The sequence below is a fragment of the Opisthorchis viverrini genome, assembly GCF_000715545.1.
Source record: "Opisthorchis viverrini unplaced genomic scaffold opera_v5_94, whole genome shotgun sequence".
NCBI classification, from domain to species: Eukaryota; Metazoa; Platyhelminthes; class Trematoda; order Opisthorchiida; family Opisthorchiidae; genus Opisthorchis; species Opisthorchis viverrini.
The window spans coordinates 637,611-651,490 of NW_008751751.1; the positions used below are offsets into that span (position 1 = coordinate 637,611).

General features: G+C 45.6%; 1 protein-coding gene across 1 annotated transcript in view; it reads left to right on the top strand.

Annotated features, from left to right (window-relative positions):
• Nucleotides 1–10,842: 10,842 nt before the first annotated feature.
• The window catches only part of T265_05194 (hypothetical protein), a gene marked incomplete at both ends in the record, with an annotated part of 16,595 nt that continues 13,557 nt past the window's right edge, over nucleotides 10,843–13,880 (top strand). Inside the window, 2 exons of the mRNA XM_009170138.1 lie at nucleotides 10,843–11,023; nucleotides 11,280–11,733. The remainder of the gene's footprint in view (nucleotides 11,024–11,279; nucleotides 11,734–13,880) is intronic.

Here is a 13,880-nt window from a genome sequence, read left to right on the forward strand (position 1 = left end):
ATTGGAACTCCAGGATTTCAAGTCGTCCGCAAAAAGTAAACATGGACTCGCAAGAACGTCTGGGAGGTCGTTGACGTAGATCAGAAACAGGAGTGGTCCCAAGACGGAGCCTTGAGGAATTCCAATGGAGACCGGCGCTGGAGAGGAATAGGTTGAGCCTATTCTCACTCGGAATGATCTGTCTGATAGGAACGTCTGATCCAATGAAGGATTTTCCCTTGAATCCCGTAAGACTCAAGTTTGTGGAGCAGCGGGACATGTGGGACCATATCAAATGCTCTTGCGAAATCGAAAAATACGGCATTCGATATGAGTCATTCGTCTTTGGCTTAAGTTAGACTGTCCGTAAACACGAGCATGTTAGTTACGCAAGAACGGTTCGGAGGAAGTCCGTGTTGAGCTGGAGATACTGGGTTGCCGGAAGTGAGGTGATCTAGGACAGCTCGCTTCAGAATGCGGTCTATCACTTTGCACGGCACGCTAGTGAGTCTTATAGGCCCGTGGCTGCCAGGCAATAGTCGGTCACCAGTTTTGTAGATAGGTGTGACAATCGCTTCCTTCCAAGCAGAGGAAAGTCGGCTTTCGTCAGATGAATCGAATGTGACATAAAGTTACGACAACGAGGAAGCCACAGTAAGATAGTTACTCGTTGTCTGAATCGTGTTGGGATAATTTCAAGACCATGTATGAGCGAGGTAGACCTGGTGAAATGTAACCCCAATTTTGCCGAGGGCAGAAGCAGCTTTGCATGTTGATGAGAGTTCTGGGCATCGCAGAGTGTCTTCAGGTGTCCCAAGATTTTTTTTAAAATTTTCCACAGATGAGAGTTCCGGTTTTCGCCATCTTTTGCTTGTGGCATTGCCAGATGCACCCAAGACAAGCCCATCACCAGCAGCAACAAGCAGAAGACAACGGTGCCCTTTTATGGAGTTCCTGCATTAAAGTCCGGGCTCAGACACACCAATGTCATCGGACAGGTGACGGGTATACGAACACACCAAGGCGCAACATGACTGGACGACCCTCCCCAAAGAGTGCACCGAGCACTGTACGAGGTTTTATTCCTCCCGCATGCTAACCGTTTTACCAGAATGAAAACCACCAAGCAGTCGTCAGTGTGTCTCGTGCATTATCAAGGAACTCCAGCAACCAGATCCTTTTTTCGGTCGGGGGAGGGAAAGTGGGCTAGTAGGACAATTCAGTCAAACAGCAAACAGGTGAAAACAGGTTGCGGAGAATGTAAGTGAAAATGGCAGCTTTCACCGAGATAGTGGAAACGGAATGGTGATATTCAGAGCGCGTGCTCTATGGCTAAACGGCGACTGAGCATTGTTTGGAGTTACTGTCAAGCAGGAGCGCATTGTGATATTGTACGTGAGTGCTCTGAGGCTGTAAGGCAGATTTGCATATATATCGGCATATAATGCACCGTAGTATTAAAAAATGCTGCTTTTGGCTAGCGTTTAGTTGGGGAGAGCTAAGCCAAACAGAGCAAGTCATTGGACAGAGCAGATAGAGTACTCTACTGCATTAAATTAGCTGCTAGGAGGTACAAGGAGTCTCGAAGAACAAACTGGTCAGTAACACAGTACATTCACCTCGAGCAAGTATTTAATGTTCTTCAGTGGCTTGAAGTAATTCAGGGGGATAGCAGGATATAATAACGGGACCTCATACTTGCCCACTAACTGTACCGCTTCATGGGACCAGAGTCATTCGGGATATTGGCGGGTAGCTGGGTATTAATTTAGTTGGCATCAATTCTACAAGTAAGTAATCTATCCCCGGATTGCGAAAATGCACGCCGGTGCGCGTAGTTTTGCAGCCGCTCAGGAAGATTGCTGCAGATGCGGACGAGGTAAACTAGAAAGCGTGGGGTATGTTTTGTGTGAGCTAGGGGGCACATTAGAAGGTTGATGGAGTTACAGAATTTATACCGAGGATGTAGTTGGACATGTGGTCCAGCATCTGCATCAGACGGTAGAAGAGCATTAGATTTAGCTTAAACCGTCTGAAACATAGTAGTTAAGACCCTAAAAGTGTACAGCAACAGCAGCAAAAGAGAGCGTGGGACTGTGAAAACATCCTTTTTTGGATAAGCGTTGAATGGTTTCAAGTTATATTCCAGTACTTTGGGTTTAAAGAGAAGAAAATGCGAGACAGAAATACAATGTTGGTCACACACATGGCCTAATAATAGCGACTGATGCGTCTTGAGCGCAATATAGACAGCTGAGCCTCTGAACAACCTGACAACGGACTTGGTTGGAAGGCTGAATCTACAAAAATATCTGGGGCAAACCTTTTTTATCTCTGTGGATTGAGTGACAAGATCCCCATTAATTATGAACGCGCCAACCGGGAGGGAGCTGCGGCATTAAGTCGTTCGGAATTATGCGGAACAGAAGCTTTGGCCAGGTAATTCGNAATCTGGTGAAAGTTAGGCGCTTGTGCAGAGGGAGAAAAGTTATGCACGATTTTAATATCGTCTGCGAAGATGAAGGTTATATCATGGGGCACGGCGGAGAAGACGTCGTTTATATACATTAGGAAGATGATGGGACCTAACAGCAATGTTCGAGTAATGGTCGATAGTGGTGTTGATTGTTTATCTCCAATTTGCGCAACTTGCGTTCTTCCCGACAGGCAGGAGGCGAACCACTAAAATAAGGTCCATTTGATGCCAACAGTTCTAAGCTTATTTAGCAGGGGTGTATCGGGGACCTGGTCGAAAGTTTTTGTTACTCCACTGTTACAGTGGAGTGCCCGAGTCGTAGGCTGCCGTAATTGTTTCGGAAAATTAAACCTGGCCACCGTTGATGAGTCGCTGAGAAAGATACTGTCAGTCACCTATGGAATATGTAGCCAGGTGGAACTTGATTACTAGGCCTTTGATAAGGCGCTCAAGGGTTCTTAATAAAATGGAGGTGTGCTGTACCTCCTGTGGTTGGAAGTAGTTTGTCGTGATCCGGGTTAGAAATGCGGGCAAACTTCAGGTTGCTTCAACTGAGAGATGAAGGTTCCGATTTGTTGACCGCTTTGTATCTAAACTCAGGCAGAACTCGGCCCTAAACGTAATCGGGGCCCTTAGTTTTGAAGGAAAGGCAAAACAAAGCCAGGGGATTTGAAAGAAAGGCAAAACAACAGCCAGGGGAAATTCACGTTGCTGAGAGACGGGTGGCTACCCTGGACGTTTGGAATTTTGACATATGCGGCAGGCAGACTAAGTTCTTAGTTGAAGAAAGGGGCAAGCAGCAGCTAGCGAAGTAAGCTTTTAAATGGTCTGCTACACTGATGGCATCAGTAATAGAGCAGCTTTCGTCGGAACGCAAACAATTGGGTGACTCTGAGGCACAACGCCCACGGAACGTGAAGTTAAAAGGGGTTCTGAGAACGGTGTTTTCCTCTCGGATTTTAGGAGCTACCCGTAAGGACGCTAGGTCGGTTGAGAGCGTAGTCATGAGAACTAACAATGAGAAATCGTGGGATTTCCGACATTTTCTGAAATCCCGGTGTTTCTTATCTAAATGTTTTAGTAACTTATCACAGCGAGAAGTATATGGGTGATAATATTTTATAGGAGAAACAAGGTGGACAGCATATTTCACTCAATGTTTGACTGCACTCTGTGGCTCCAAGTCGTCGGCATAGTCTTCGTTGAACTTTAATTATGTATAGCACCCTTAGTCGGTAAGTTTCTTCTTACTATTGCTACCTTTTCCAATCTTGATGTGATTACATTCCTAGGAAAGGAATGGAGATGTGTAGGACCATATGTAGACTTTAGCTGCCACTATTACTTTGTTCGTGGTGTTGCTCCTGTTTTGCTTCTCAAGAGGCGGATGAACGTTTTGAGCCCAAAGCATGCTGCCCTGTTGGCATCACACCCAGATGCATAGCACACCCATCGGTATTCGGGCCAATACAACGTGGGAGGATCTACCTATTAATTCAGATTCGCAAACGTCACAAATTAATAAACATCTCTGCCATGAAAGCAGAAGATACTGCTTGCGAAGGATGCACTGATATCCTAAATACTGCCAACTCCGGTTGGAGTGAGCTTGATGGAACGAAATAAACAAAAACATGGTCCACATGTTTAATAAGAGTAACTGATGTTTTGGTTGCCTCCTAGTGATGCAAATCATGTGGCCGAGTAAATGACAAACATCCACACTAAATGGCGCGTCTAACAAGCATTTTAAAAAAGAATTATCCAGCTTGAGGGTCTGTCCTATCAAGGGTCGTCAAGCGTCCTTCTTCATAAGGACCTATTTGGTTAGCAGCTCTTCTTGGTCACGTCATGACAAGATTGGACGTGACGCGTCGCCGGACAGAATTAAGACAGGTATAGTTTTCTCTTTAATAATAATACTTTCCCAACAGGCGAAGAACATGCCGATTGCGGCATGATCGGGTTGTTACAACCTGAACGCAGCAGGCAGCAAAACAACGGGAGGTGGGCACAACCAATGAGACGTGCCTGTTCTGTGAAGGTCACCGTAGTTGTTTTAACCGAAAAATCTAGGACAATGTCACGAGGTGCGAATAGTTCAAAGATGAAGCCGGTTGTCGCGAACTAAAACTGAAAACTTTTGCTGGCCATGAGTGACATTGAGCAGTTGAGGAAAGAGCCAGGGTCCCAAAAGGCAAACGTGGAGATAAAGATGAAAGTACTCGAAGCGGAGGCAAATAACCCCAAAAATATGATCCAAATTGAAACTAAGTAGACCCACATTTGTCACTGCTTTAGGGGATTCAGGTGTAAGAGAAAGATTCGATGGGGGGATAATGCCAGTACACGGTGCCAACCGAACACTGTGTATGAAACTGAGCCTATGGAAGAGGCAAACCAAAACTGCAGTGGAAAACCAAATCGCTTAAATACGAACGGAAGGTTCCGCGGATTAGAGCAAACATATCCTGGAGGCGACTGGAGTTGCGTGGTGCATGGCAAAACCAGCAAATAGGAGCTACCCGTGACTACTGGTATTCAGGAAGTGATAGGGAAATTACATTTTATGTGAACATACTGTTTCAGAGAAAAAGAGGGGCGGACGTGCGCATTATATCTGGAAAACGAAGTGGACTTGGGTTGTGCATCCCAAACAAAACGAAGGTGGCAACTCCTTGCACATGCTAACCGTGAGCCCTCAGGTAACCCCATGCAATTTTTTATAAATCAAATAACGATACAGCGGTCGTTGACTCATATTCCTTGGTAATGCCAGACAAGTGAAAACAGCGACAAGTTCAATCCAGGTACAGACAAACAACAACTATGTTTTTTATGGTTTTCTTGAATTAAAGGCCAGATGGACGATAAATCCGTGCTAATAGAGGGGCGGCGAGTATACAAACGCACCACTATTCGGTCATTTGTTTGTTCTAACTCTATGTGCCCTGAGGAGAGGCGTGTCGGCTTCTGTCTCTGACGGAATCCTGTGCAATTAAATAGAGCATTTTTGTTTTTCCGACCAGAATTTTTTATCGCATCTTGTTTTCGTACGTTCGATTGATAAATTACCGAATTACAGCGGTTCCGCATTTTACGAGGTGCCAACTATTTTTCTGTCTCCTGAAGTTACCTGTTCAAAGGATGGTTGGTTTCTGGTTCTCAAAAGACGCCGAATCCTTTTAGATACATTTGGGCCCATTTGAATGCGCGCTGGTATCTCTGAAACAAAAAGCGCGTTGGCCTTATGCTTTTTTGGACAGTGGCTCATTATGTCTTCTCCAAAGAAGCCGTCTCCAGTTTAAGTAGATATGCATAAGTAGATACGCATTTCTGATACGCCTACACGGCGGAAGGTCTCGATTTTCACTGAGGTACTAAGAAGTGGGCTGCCGTCAAACACGTACTGAGATCAAGGACGCAGCATGTCTTTCCTGCCAAAAAGCATCTCTTTAATGCCCAAGCGAAAATAACACACTATCTTGCAACTACTTCGTCAACAGCTTATTCATTTCTGTCAGGGAAACGACGTCCGCTCCTTATGCCTACTCTAAATCAAACTGATTACCCTGTCTTCATTATTGCCGTTGATAAATACTGCCTAAAATTCAATTTGTTCATCCATTTCTTGTTTGCGCAACATCTTGGATTGGAGACCCTCTGAATTTATTGTGTCTTGATCCAAATAACCAAACCTAAAATGATGTTAGATGGGGGAAATAATTGGTTTGCATAAAACGGCCACAATAATAGAAGATATGAGGTAATAAATTTGGTGTGTTCCAAAGATAAAATCAGCTGTGCTGCTTGCTAGCGTGCAAACCTTGGGAGGAACAAGCTCGATCAGCTTCAAAAATTCCTTCGAAACGTGGCGTCGATTTGCGCTTGGATCATTGAATACTTTGCCGATAAAAAATAATACTGCTTGACTCTACTATAATGATTCACACCGAACGGGCGCCTTGTTCTACTACCCTGAGCACGGGTGCATTACCCATTGCCGGTGGTTCTGAGGTCAGCCTTCAAATTCAGGAAACTAAAAAGGGGCACGGCTGTCTTTTGTTCGCTTCTGCTGATGTTGGACTCGCCTCAGTTGGATTATTTACCAGGCAATGCCGTGAAGCAAAGAGGAAAAAACTGGCCCTTCGTCTGTCAAAAAACATCATACCTGGGATAACCCGAAGATACTGTGCGATGCCCGTGGCCTACATCTGCCTTCATCAGAACAGAAGATACACCACATCAGAACTTAGCTCGTCAACCAGACAGAAAACATCCACCTGCCGCTCTCATGAGTGAACAAGTAAAATATATACATTTAGTACGACTCCAGCATGTGAGGCAAGCGTCAAAAGTCTTCCTGTACTACTTATAGAGTAAAGCTGATAGTAGCGCTTCGGGGACTGGTGACCACCCCCTTTCATTCATCTTCCCTCCTAGATTATCCAACTCAGTAATAACGTGCGGGAAAGCCCACCATTTCAGAAGCCCCCCCCCCGCCATTTCTTGCGTGTTTGATTTCCTTTACCGTCCAGCTTCTCTGCTCACTTTCATCGAAATCTCCTCCATCTCAGTATAGTATATAGTATATAGTATATAGTATACTATCTTTAATTCCGATATAGTATATAGTATATAGTATATAGTATACTATCTTGGTTTAATTCCGATGACTAGACTACCGAGTGCAGAACCATCTTTATCCTGTCCCGTTTAACCACTTGTTGTCACCAAACAACTTTGCCGGTGGTGCGTGCTACGAACGTCCTGTTTGGCCATTATCCACGCCATCCGATGTGTGCATTACACATGAATGGGCCCCCTACTGAAAAAACAAATACTGTCTGCGATATTACAATGGTTTTGCTCCACTTGCAAAGACCCCTGGAAAACCCACAACATCCTGCTGCCCACGGAACTGCGCATCGCAGCCAAGCAACCTTATTCACGACGTCCGTCACGGGGCCATCCAGAAAGTTAGGTTTCTCGGTGCTGTGGTTGCTGTGATATTAACGTGTATGAACTGGGGCAACGATGCCTGATCAACTAGCTATATGGGAACTGGTGCAGAGCTGAGCAAGACTGGCTGATTCACACGACTAACAGGTGGCTGGGGGTCCATGGTTCATAATCAACGGTCCGATGCCCGCTAATCCATCCTATCGAAGAGGTGAAAGGTCTAACTTGTATGAAGTAGGTAGTTGATGAGGTGGGAGCAGCGATCGATATTAGAGGAGCACATCAGCGATGACGATCTCGAATAGGCTTGATCACATACTGCCATCTTTAGGGGCTGTTTCGTATAATGTTTTTTCTTGTCTCCTGATGCCCACCGACAATCAGCCCTCAAGAAATACGAGACCCCTGAATCCCGTCATGTTTCATTATCAGACGAACAGTCCGGAAATGATTGTCTCGTATTAGTCACGAGATAATCATTTTTCTCTAGCTGTCGCTCTGCAGTATTAACACATAATATGGCATTACTATAGTATTGGCATACTAATATTGTATTATCGAAGTGGAAAATACGGACGCACATTGACTTCCAGGACATAGTGTGCTGGGATTCTTGCTGTGGCCCGCAGGCAATTTAACAAGCACGCTTGCGTGTTTACTGGCGGGCAGAAAGCTAGGCACTAGAAATAAAGCACTCCTCTGCGGACCCACGTCTGGCACAAGCCTGAAGAGCATCACCGCACGGCAGCGATTACTGCTACTACTCGGCCTGTCCCAAAGCACGCAAAATCCGACGTATGCGTCCTTAGAGCGCCATCTAATTTGAAGTGAAGTAGTCTTGATCACCAACGGCAGGTAGTTATTTGCGGACGTCAAGCCTTGGCACGGTAGGTTTCGCCTCTGAACGAGCAACTGCTCAATGACGCCTACGGTGCTCCCGTGTTCTAGCCCCTGAAGTTTATTCAACACTAGCTGTTCACGCAGGCCGTCTAAAGTTGACGGCTTGGCTAGGGAACATATGTAAAAGGAATACCTGATTTCAGTAGGTTTAAATCAAACGGCCAGCGTTGGTGAATGGGAAAAATCCTGATAAAACACCCGTGAATGATATTTCTTACCTCATGCAACTAACCTGTCTCTTAATGCGGAGAACAAATTAATGCCTTGTAGAAGATTCATGTGCACTTTCCAGCGCGGGTGCCAACCGTCTGATAGCATTTGGGTGTTTGCACCATAATTTATTAGCTCTTGGACGCAGATTGACTTTACCCTGTTTGCTCTAACACCACGATGGTGCAGACTAGTGGGTCATAGTCTCAAGTGACTCAAAACCAGGGAGCCCACGTACGTGGTCACTTGACAATGATTAGAACATAGCAGTAGCTTTTAAGGATTTTCTGTCGGTCGCAGTGATATGGCGCATGAAACTCATATTCCCGAATGAGCCACTTGATCTACCAGGATACCTTCTGTATGGCATGTGCCAGTGTTCCTGAGTAGTGAACTTGGTTTTTCAGAGGGGGTTGCGCTCCCCAGACGTTTGTTGGCCATATTACCAAAATGGGCAATCCCGGATGGTGCGTATATAGTCCATTTGCTGGTGATGTACAACCAGGAGGCCGTGCAATAAAAGAGAAACCATGGGTCCGTGTGGCACGGCAGCTTCTGATCTTGTCGAGTTCTTTGTGCCAGTGTTGCAATAAACGAAAACCCACTGTAGGGCATCTTCCAGGCTAGTACCGGCTGTATGCATTGCCTGTGAGCAAAATGTATGTGCGTTATACGATACAGACGTTCTTCCAGACAGCTTTCCGAATATGAGAGCAGCACAGCATAACATTGCAATCAAACACCACTCTTTCTGCCCGCATCCATACCTCCAGTTCATTATTCACGAAATTCTTCACTGGATACTGTTTGCCAATCTTTCCCTGAACAAGCCGATTAGTTTACGCATTGGTGCAAAGCGTTTGTTTTTTATGATAGCGTACATAGTTGGACGCCCGGCACCCATGGCATCCGGGATCGGAAAGGTGTAGGGCTTGTATCCACAAGCCAGATATACGTTGCTCTGCCAAAATTCACCCAAATCGGTTCCTCGCGTGCATTGATGAACAGTTAGGAAATACGGAAAGCGTCGGAATATCGCCATCAATTATCATCCGACGAAGCATACGTGGCTGTAATAATTGTTCCCCGACTCCAACCTCTGCTTCACCCAAATTAGCCCATGTCAGTTTGGACTTGACCGTATCTGTGTCAGACAAGACCCACTATCTGTGTGATCTCTCTGTTTCTTCACAGTCCTCAGCACCTACAAATCCCATTAGTCATCTCTTATTCTGACTGTATCTGTATGATTACACCTGATGGTATGCCGCCCACCTGCTGGGAATAAATATTTTTGTTAGAACGAAGAGGCCTATTGTACTGAATTGGCAGCCCAAATAGACCGCGAAACATATGGTGCGCTGGAGCAAGTTAAGATTAACCAAACCACTGCTAGGCTTTGACGTTTGGTTTGGCTTCAGACGCAAAAGTTTGGCTGTCCACAATCCATACTTGGGGTCAACCTGACAGCTGCATTTAACAGGTCCCACATTTGTCCCTGTTGTCTGCGCTGGTAAGGTCGAGAGACTAAGATCCGCTTGCATGAAGGTGATAAACAGGAATGAGGAACTTGAAAAGATTCAATCTCCAGGCTTTCCAGCTTGGCATCAGCGGTCCCAAAGTTAGTGAGCGTAATCACCAGAAATTAACCAGTTACCTAACTGATTACCTACAGCATATGGGTTGTCCTGCTGTAGGGATTTTTAATGATATGTGCACACATCTCTACTTTCTTGGCGAAATAACCCAGACAACGGATGGGCGGCGGAAATTTAACGATGCTACTTAGACTTCTAAAAGGCGTTTTGCACTGCCAAGCAGACTGCCATTAGCCAAGCTAGGGGCCCCCTATTTATTATTCAAAAGTCGGTCGAAATTATTCTTAAGGGAAGCCGCTACAATCACTGATCGAGGCACGTGCCTGACACAGTGGTACTACCGGAGAAAAACCCCGTATATTTTGAACGGAACTACTTACGAAAAATAGTCACCCATAACAGTGTTCTACAAAAAGGACAATTAGCCAAATTCAGTGTCGTGGGGACTTGCAATGGACTTTCATTTATGGCAGTGACTCCACACCCTGTAAGAATTTTTCCAGAGAGTTTACTCATTTGGTATGTAGGAGCAGGAAATATTATGAAAAATTTTACACAAAATCACGCCTCAGAGACTGGTCGTTTCTCCAATAACTCGATCATTCGAATTACGCTCACTCTCGATTATTGCATGCATATTAATGTCGTCAGATGATCTGTGCACATCAATGAGTTACTTTACCTGATACACCTTGTTACCGACGGGTTTTCAGGTGCGTAAATCACCGTACTTTCACGTTTGAACTGAACTTACCCGACCGCTAGGGCTGGTACTGCGCGACCTTAAAACAACGGTGCGCGATTTTAAGGGGATAACGACAGAAGCGGAAACCGGTCGCTTTGCCGCCTTTGAAAATGAATTGAAAAAAAAACAGTCTAGACGGCGGTGGTTCAGAAGGTGAGAGTGTGTGTCATGTTTAAATTCGTACAAGTTTTCTCCCGTTATTTTCGACTTGTATACTTTAAGCACACAAACTGACCTGCACAATTGGTTAGATTTGTGCGGTCTCTGCGGGTGACTGACTGTTGGACGGAGATGTTAATTGCTCGTGAGGATTATCATGGAGAAGCATGTCTCGTGTAACTCTTAGCCAAATCATTTCACAGCGTGGTGATCACTTGTCCTTTGTTGATGTCTTGTCTGTCATTTGCAGCCATCGGCTAATGGATTCAAACCATTCCAGCTCATAGTTCTCGCTGCTGATCTTTACCTCGAAATATGTCGAATGGCAGTTACTCCCCAACTACTACTGGCTCTCGATCTGTCCTTCACAGTCCCAATGACGTGTTTGCGGAGACCTCAAACACAAATTTCTATCCTGATCAGTCTCATCCCCCAGTCCCTAACGGTGGATTGGTCGAAGAAGCATATCAGAAAGGTATGGTTACTGTTGCCTGACACTTAAAACTAGCCTCCTATGATATACCGAATACAAGTCCACCTCAAGGAGAACACAATGAACGTCCTCAGTTGTACAGAAAATTGGACAGCATAAAGAACTGGAGTGTGAATACATTCAAATGTACCAAACAAATTATCGAGGAGAAAATTGGTGCCGCAACCCCCACTTGTGACGAGAAGCTTGATTTACGTATTGAAACCCTCAGGTAAGCTTAGCCTCTTTGTATACTCCTGTTCTACATCATTGCTACTCATGAAACGTTTATTTTTTTTGCATTGAGGCTTCTGGTTATGTCGTAGGGACTAAGTGGACATGCGTCCACTGTGGGTGAAAGACATTAAACCTAAATTATGTGGGATGTTTAAAAAAGTGGACTGCTATAGACAAAGGAATTAGGTAGGATCTATGGATGCCCACTAAGCACTCCACCCGTGGCATAGGGTGGTACGTTACGCATGCCGCCGGTTGCTACGGTCGGCCAAAGGTGGAAGCCAAAAAAATACACCGTGTATTGAGTTGGTGCTCCCAGGGCGCCCGTTCGCAGATATCGAGTACTCAAACGACATACTTCCTCTTGGATCTGACCCCGTGGTAATGCAAATAATATTAAATGATCTAAGTAATTCTGCTTCACGGTTCGGCATGCGCTTCACACCGGCAAAGTGTAAAGTGCTGCTGCAAGACTGGGTGAACTCGGAACCTAACCTCATGCTTGCGGACGAGCCGATTGAGATGGTGGACAAATTTGTTTACCCGTGTAGCTGTATAAGTTCCGGTGGTATCGCAAAATTTATTTCCTTCCGGATCGGGAAGGCCAGAGCAGCTTTTGTGAACCTGCGTCACCTCTGGCATGAGCGTGATATCAGTTTGTCCGTTATGAGTCGAGCTTACAATGCTGCGGTGCACTCCATACTACTGTACGGATCAGACACCTGGCCGCTGCACGCTGAGTATGTCAAAAGACTTTCAATGTTTGACCACCGATGTCTTCGGAGCCCGAATCAGGTGGCAACACCGGATCAGCAATGCTGAAGTACGCTGAATGGTATTCGGGAGAAATAATTTACCCCTAATAGATGAACTGATCACACTGCATAGGTTGCACTGGCTTGGCCACGTGCTCCGTTTGCTAGTCGACCGACTTCATCGAAGGGTTCTTTCTGGACAACCACGTGAAGGCTGGGAACGAGCTAGGGGAGGTCAAACAATGACTTGACAGCGAAGTTTAAAAGCCATTACCCGCAAGCTCAGCTGCGCCTATTACTGCCGTCTTCTCTGATGGGGACCCCGAGACGGGCCGCGTCGATGATTAGAGACATTGTCAGGCATGACTCAGTAGCGCCCTCAATGGCGCTCTTGCATTCAATCTATTGCTTTTGATGCATCCCTATTCAAACCCCCCACTTAACCCCTTACTGACTTTGTATTTACCAATTTATCAGCTCCCGCCTCCAATGCAGAGCTACTTGCCCCGCCTCCCCAAAGCGTCGGTGAACGAAACTGTGACAACTACAACCACTGTACGATAAGTACGCGGGTATTACGGCTGATAATGATGATGAATCAGTTTCGAAGATGAGTTTTTAAATAGGGCTCCAACATCAAACTTATCATGTTTTACTTGTTTTCAGAGGGCTTTTATGCAACAGTAAATTTGGCTTGTGTTCATAAAAGAAATCGGTGTTAACAACGCTGCAAACTTAGCCACTGGTGGCCGTGTGTTTACTGGGTGCATTGGATCGGCTTATCGGGTGTCCACCAAGCCGAAGAACCCGACGGAGATCATGACAAATAGTACAAGTTGAATATAGATACATTTAGATCACACCGTCGTGAAGCGATTGGATCTTGACGTTGGATTGGTTCTTGGTCCTGTGTGACCCATTCACCTGTACTTAGGGATGCCCGTGCGACAATCGCAGTCTCCTATACCAAGTTGGCCAATGGTTAGAGACCTGACAAGCACATACCACTGTCCTCTAGGTTGGAACACGTATGTCCATTTGTTCTGTAAAAATTGAAATGCACATGGATTTCCTACCAAACACCGCAGCCGGGGAAGCCAAAGATGTAGTTGATAGTCGCTCCGTAAGTACTTTGATGAGTTGCAGTTGTTGCTCAAACATTACTTTGAGTTGTTCTGCCTCCATCTTGCGTCGCCAAATATGTTACGGTTCGATCACGCTGCGAGCAAAACAATAGGATATGCGGATCGTGGCAATACTCTATCCCCAGCTATGTTGCTTGATACAGACTCCTAGCACGGCGAATAGTAAGAAGACGAGAACCTCGGACACAAACTTTAATAATCCAACAACACACGATCAACAGGCGATGCCCGGAGCTTCCGAA